Raw genomic sequence first — 6,357 nt, 5'->3', positions numbered from 1 at the left:
CTTTTTTTGCAGTAACAGTACTTAAACTTTTTTTTATTCTAGAACTCACCGGATACACGACACTAAACTATGAATTTGCCTTGTCAAAATCCAGATTTAAATTCTAGAAGCCAACAAACTACTTTAAAATTTTGAATAGTGCTAGTTTGAATGCATGTAAGTAGAATGAGATAACACCGAGAGACAAAAAAAAAAAATTCGAAACAAACGAAGCAGTCAGTATACTGCCGAAACTATGGGGCAAATAGAGTAATACAGCTCTTTTAGTTTTTCTCTCTGACGTCGGGAGTTGGTTTTTAATGATTTTGTAATTTCAAAGATATGATTAATTCCAAAAATTATTTTTTAAAAGTCAGTGCAAATCTAAGAATATGAGCGTACATAAAACATGATACATAAACAATGTAGAATAACAACATAGATACCAAATGAAATAGCAGATTCTCTAGAATTAAAAAAATATATATTTTTTGGTTCACAAGGACGCATAGGCATTGAAAATGCGCTTTAATTAATTTAATTTATTGTAAGCTAATAAAGTCGAGTCAGTCCTTAACATCTTTTTTTTTAAATAATTATTGCAACATTTCAATGATAAAATTTTAAAAGGACATTTTTCGTGCTTATACAGCAAAAAATTAGTCGTGCTTAATTTTACATAATGTTTTCTTTAATTTGATACCCATACCGTTTTTATACATTGCACTTTTTTTTTGAAGTAATCATATTTCTGAAATTTCAAAGTCTTTTTAAAAAAATTCTGACGTTAGAGAGAAAAACTAAATACGCAGTTTTACTAATATTGGCCCATGGTTTCGCGAATATATTCAGCCCAATTCTGAATACTACCGGGTAGTTTGCTTTCGGGGAATTTGTTTTTCCCGAGAAAGAAATCATCAAATAATTAACTCCCAGGGAGCAGCATTTTTCCCTGAAAATTTGTGAGAAGGAAATTCGAACTTTGAAAAAGCTGTATGACACTTTTTTGACATGATAAGAGGAAAGGGTTAGAGAGAAAACTCTCAGGGAGTTTCTGTTCAGAATCGGCCTGACTGATTTTTTTGTGTGTCGTACGGTGTAATATTTGGTCAACAATTTAATATTACATACTTTTAGGCGCGCTTTTTAATAATTCAGCTGAGATGGGAACCACGCTTGAACACAGACAGCTTTGAGAGTTTGGGCTTGCAAAATTATTGTGACGAATTTCTTAGATAAATCACTGGTTTTTTATGAACTAAGTAAATTTCAAACCAAATTTATTTGTACATGAAAGCGAAGACATTTTTTGAAAAGCTACATAAAACGCGTAAGATATACATAGCTAACTAACACAACAAAGCCAAAAATTGCTGTCCTTTGATTAAATAACTAAAAATAAATAAAAAATGTTTCCTGAGGAACTTACAAACAAACGGACCCGAATTAAAAATTATGTTAAGTAGTTGCCGCGTGATTTGCATGTTTCCACAAAACTAAAGAAATTATGTTGAAAAAAAAAATATTATGGTAATTAGCGGCGTTACGCAGTTGCTTTGCAGCAGAGTACAAGCAGAGTTACACAAATATGCGCAAAGAAAAATGGCAAAAAATTGAAGGTACAAACTGCAGGCATTTTGGGAGGAATACTTAAAGCATACCGAAAAAGAAATCACGAAAAGGCGTAAAAATGTTGCGCTTTTCATCAGCATTCCTTCTGTAGTTCTGTTTCTTGCTGCTGACTCAGCAACAGGGAGTCAAGCACTTGTTTTTGCTAGCAGTTGATACTATCCTTTGATTTTGCGCTCTGATTTTATGTGAAATTTTTAGCTTTAATTTATAAAAAAAATGCCAGGCCACAATGTGTCGCTTTGCCAACCAGCAAAGCAACCTTTAGAGTCCTGCACTCGAAAAAGAGGCGGCGGCGCGCGGCAGCACCCAAAGCGATGGCAACCGGAGTAGCAGCAACAGCTACGGAAACGGAAGTTAGCAGCTTTCGGGCGGCAGTTGTAGTATTTTATCCGCTTTTAATTTCAAATTTGCTTGCTTTTTTGGTTTTGTTTCTTTTGTTTTTGCTTTGCTTACACAAATTCCTTTGGCTCTCATAGGCCGATCGTTCGGTTGAATATGCATCAAGTATCTTTTCTCGTGTCACTTGCTATGCCTCAATCTCCAACTCTTCGTCCTTATTCGGTACTTTTTTAATCCTTTTTCCATTTAAAATTTCACTTAAATTTTTCATATTTTTGTTAGTTTCTTTCTCTCTATCATTTGCGGCCCAGAGTGATTTTTAATTTTCTTTTCGTTCAAAAAAATTAGGGTTCGACTTCGGCATGCGGCTGAAGCACGTGTGTATGTGTGTATGTATGTGGTGTGTGTGTATGGGTTTCTGTCCTCATTTCACAGCTGAATTTGAGTTGTTTTTCTTGTTTGTTGCTTTTTCAATTACATTTTAATGATTACATTCACGTTTCCATCCATCCATGCATTCATTCAGCTGCCCATCGGATCGATATATCCTTTTACAGCCTACTCAGTTGCAAGGCAATAAGCTCCTCCGCTATTCTGTTTCGTGTCTCTGCATTCTTCAACATCTTGCTTGCTTGTTTTTCATCTGTTGCTACGTTTCCATCTTTTGACTTTTTGAAATCAACTCCAACGCCATTCCCGCTTCGGGGTTCGCTTACATCTTCCTTGCTGCCTGCTTTCTTGTGTGCTGCTGTCTCTTCAGACCCATCTGCATCGCCATTTTCATTAACTGATTTTCGTTCTCTTCCGTATACTGTTGCTTTTTCGAAATTTCATTTCGTAAGACTTTCAGTATCTTATTTCAATTCTTGTTTGAGTTCCATCCCGCGCACTTTTCTTAATGTAAGTTATGTTATTATTCTGTTTGTTTTTGCTGCGAAGGCGTATCCTTTTAGCGCAATTATCCATATTTACTTACGAATGTCTTTCACTGCACTTGTTTGTAATATTCTGTATCTGCAAACGAATTTGCGCCTGTTGAGGAGTGAAGCTCTTTTCTTCGTCTACGTACATTAACGATGTCGTTTCTTTTAATCAATTTCTCTGCTTCAATGTTCACTGAACCCATTTCATTTCCCGCAAGCCTTGTCTGCTTTCCACCACAGTTCTCTTCTGTCCTCCACACTGTGACTTACTGACTGTCAGCCTCCATTCCCTCAATGCAAGAACGAGCGGTTTTGGCGCGGGTTGGCATTACCAGTGGAACAGAAAATAATTTATGTTTATTGCCGAAAGGATGTTTTGCCCACCCTCTGATTCAATAAGCTCGATTTTATTCTAAGTATTCACTTTGCTGCTTCAGCATATATAACTCTCATGCAAGTCCTGAACTTACCACCCCAAATCCTTGCTGCCTTTTCTTCTTATTATTATTTCCCATTTAAAGAAATTGACTTTGTCTCGCGAAAGTAGCTTCCAAATACAGTAAATACATATGTATGTACACCAAACCCACACATAATTTCTGAAATAAGACGCGCGCGGTAGGCGAGGAAGTAGCCGCAGTAAATGCGACGCAAGCCTTCGGGCGCGCGCTTTTCAACATGTTTCTGCTTTACTTTGTGTATGCGTTTTTCAGGGTGTTGGTATATGCTTTTAATGTCACTGCTGGTTTCCTCTTTTCATAAGTATCCACCTTCCTTCCCAGTTGCCAAGACATCATCTGACTTTTCCGAATCCTTGGGCAACGGATGCTATTTCCGTGCCTTATTTCTTGTTGGTTATACGTCGTTGCCTGTTGTTGTAAATTTCTATTAAGTCTGTGTGCGTGTGTGGATTTAATTTTGCAACTTTTTTAACACGAACTAACTGCCTGAGTCATCGCGTTTTAAGTTACTGGGCGAGAGAGGTGAGAAAAGTCTATCCAACGATGGAGATCTAACGTTTTGTTGCTTCTCGTTTTACTAATTAAATATTCCATATTCTGAATTTACTTCCACAAATTGATCTAATGGTGTGTAGTCATTTTTCGACATAAATTTTATGCAACTTATGTCACGATTTCGCGGAACCTAAGTCCATGCAAGTCTGACGAAACCCTTAAAAACGTAAGAAGAATGAGAATTAAAAATATATGGCTGCTAACATAGGCATAAATAGATGTATAGTTGAAAGAGGTATGCAACACGACCTAACGGGTATATTGTGCACTCGACTCATCACAACACATATTACAACGCTTTTATCAACTTGCAATGTTGTGTGTCCAGAAACTTTCAATGTTGTGTGTCCGACACCATAAAACCTTTGCTTTGAAAAGTTCCTATAAAAAAGCATAGTGCATAGGGCGACATCTGTAGTGAATAGGGCGAGGTAGATGACATCTAGATGTCGCCCTATGTACTACGTTCGCTACAGCGGAAATAGATGACACGACATTTCTTTAAATACAATTAATTGGTGCTCGTTTGTATGTACATACATATGTAAATGCATGTGTGTGCACCTTTCTATTAATATCGTTGAATTATTTTAATATCTATTGCAAACTTTTATTCAGACAGGACTAAAAAGTAGAAAATAAATAATATAAAAAAACTTTTTAATATACAACGCTTTTATAAATGGACTAAAAAGTAGAAAATAATATATCTCAGTCCCATAGAATTTGTTTTGATAACTTTTGATTTTGAAATTTTAGCAAAAGTCATTATAAACACCCTATGAAATTGAAAATGAAAAGCGTGGGGCGCATGTAATACACTTGAATTGATATGAAAAGTAATATATGTATGTATGTATGTGGGTATATGAATAACGACCGCTTAAAATCGATTTCAAAGATCTACTTTCGCTGTAGAAATTTTAGGTCTACGTTATGTAGTTTGACTATTGTCAATTAAATCGAATGCTTCTACTTTTTAGTCCATTTATAAAAGCGTTGTATATTAAAAAGTTTTTTTTATATTATTTATTTTAATCACATAATCCCACGAATTCCGGGAAGTCCAGGAGAGCCTTTGCAGGTGAGGAGTGTATGCGTATCTCTCTGACACACTCCGGAAGCAGATGAAATGGTGTCTCCCTAGCTTGAATCGCAGAAACGGCAGAGCTCGGTGTACCAGATTCCCAGCTTATGCAGATGTTCTCTCAATCTATAGTGTCCAGTGAGGATGCCTGTCATCATTTTAAGTTTGTATTTGGGGAGGTTCATAAGAAGCTTATATATTTTTAAATTATGCCCCCTGTACTGAGGATAATTTTATTTATAAAGGATGATAATACCTTAAGTGCTACCTGGCTGTCGCTAAGGATTAGGATTCTCTCGCTACAGTCTACAAAGTACAAAATAAGACGCTGAGGAGGCTTTCTAATATCATTCTCAAATTTTCAACTGTTGCGTTGATTGGCTCCAAATATATAAACGGAGTTTGAGCATTCATTTAGTTTTTTAGAAAAACAATTTCCGTCGACCTAAGTAAATCGAAAAAAGACCGTTAAAGAAATGCTGATTGGAAGAATTAAAAGAGAAGCTGATACGGAATTAGTAACCGCATTGAAGGTTACATTAAAACAGAGCTACTTCCTGTTCAATAATAAGATATATAAACAGATGAACGGGTTAGGAATGGGCAATCCGACGCTAGCAATACTCATGAAAGTATTCATGCAAACGCTAGTGGAGAAATATATGGAAAACCTATCGACCAACCTAGGAGTAAAATTCTATGTGAGATATGTCGATGATGTAATATGTCTAATAGAGGGAAACAAAGAGAGACTCGACTATCTCTACAAACAACACCAGAATAAAAAACTCACTATGGAAACGGAAGAGGAAAGAAAGATTAACTAACGGGAATTAACAATTAAAATAAACAAAACCACGAGCAAGATACAGTTCGAAATATACAGAAAACCTGCAGCCACAGATACAATAATACACAACAGCTCGAACCATCCACGGCAACATAAAAATGCAGCACTTAGACAACTAATAGCGAAGCTTGAAAGGACTCTAACAGAAGAAGACTACAAGAACGAACTGGATACAATATATGCCATTGCGGAAAATAACAGATATAAGAGAGGCCTGGTTGAAAAGTTAAGAGAGGACACAAAATCGAAAGAGAAGCAAAGAGGAAAACAATGAAAAAACTTGGGCAGTCCTAACTTACATGGGAAAGACATCGTATAAACTTGCCAAATTCTTTCACAAGTACGACATTCAGACATCATTTAAAACAAGGAACACTGTGGTAAGAATACTGAAAGAGAAAATAAGCGAGGAAGACCCACTAAATAAACAGGGCGTTTACAAATTAACCTGCAAGTGCCGATACAGCTACATAGCGTAAACAGGACGGAATATAAAAACAAGGTATCGAGAACACATAAGGGATTATAACA

The sequence above is a fragment of the Rhagoletis pomonella genome, unplaced genomic scaffold (genome assembly GCF_013731165.1).
Source record: "Rhagoletis pomonella isolate Grant_MI unplaced genomic scaffold, Rhpom_1.0 Rhpom_scaffold_00008, whole genome shotgun sequence".
Classification (NCBI taxonomy): Eukaryota; Metazoa; Arthropoda; class Insecta; order Diptera; family Tephritidae; genus Rhagoletis; species Rhagoletis pomonella.
The sequence above is the reverse complement of the archived record's forward strand: the minus strand, read 5'-3'. Positions refer to the sequence as shown.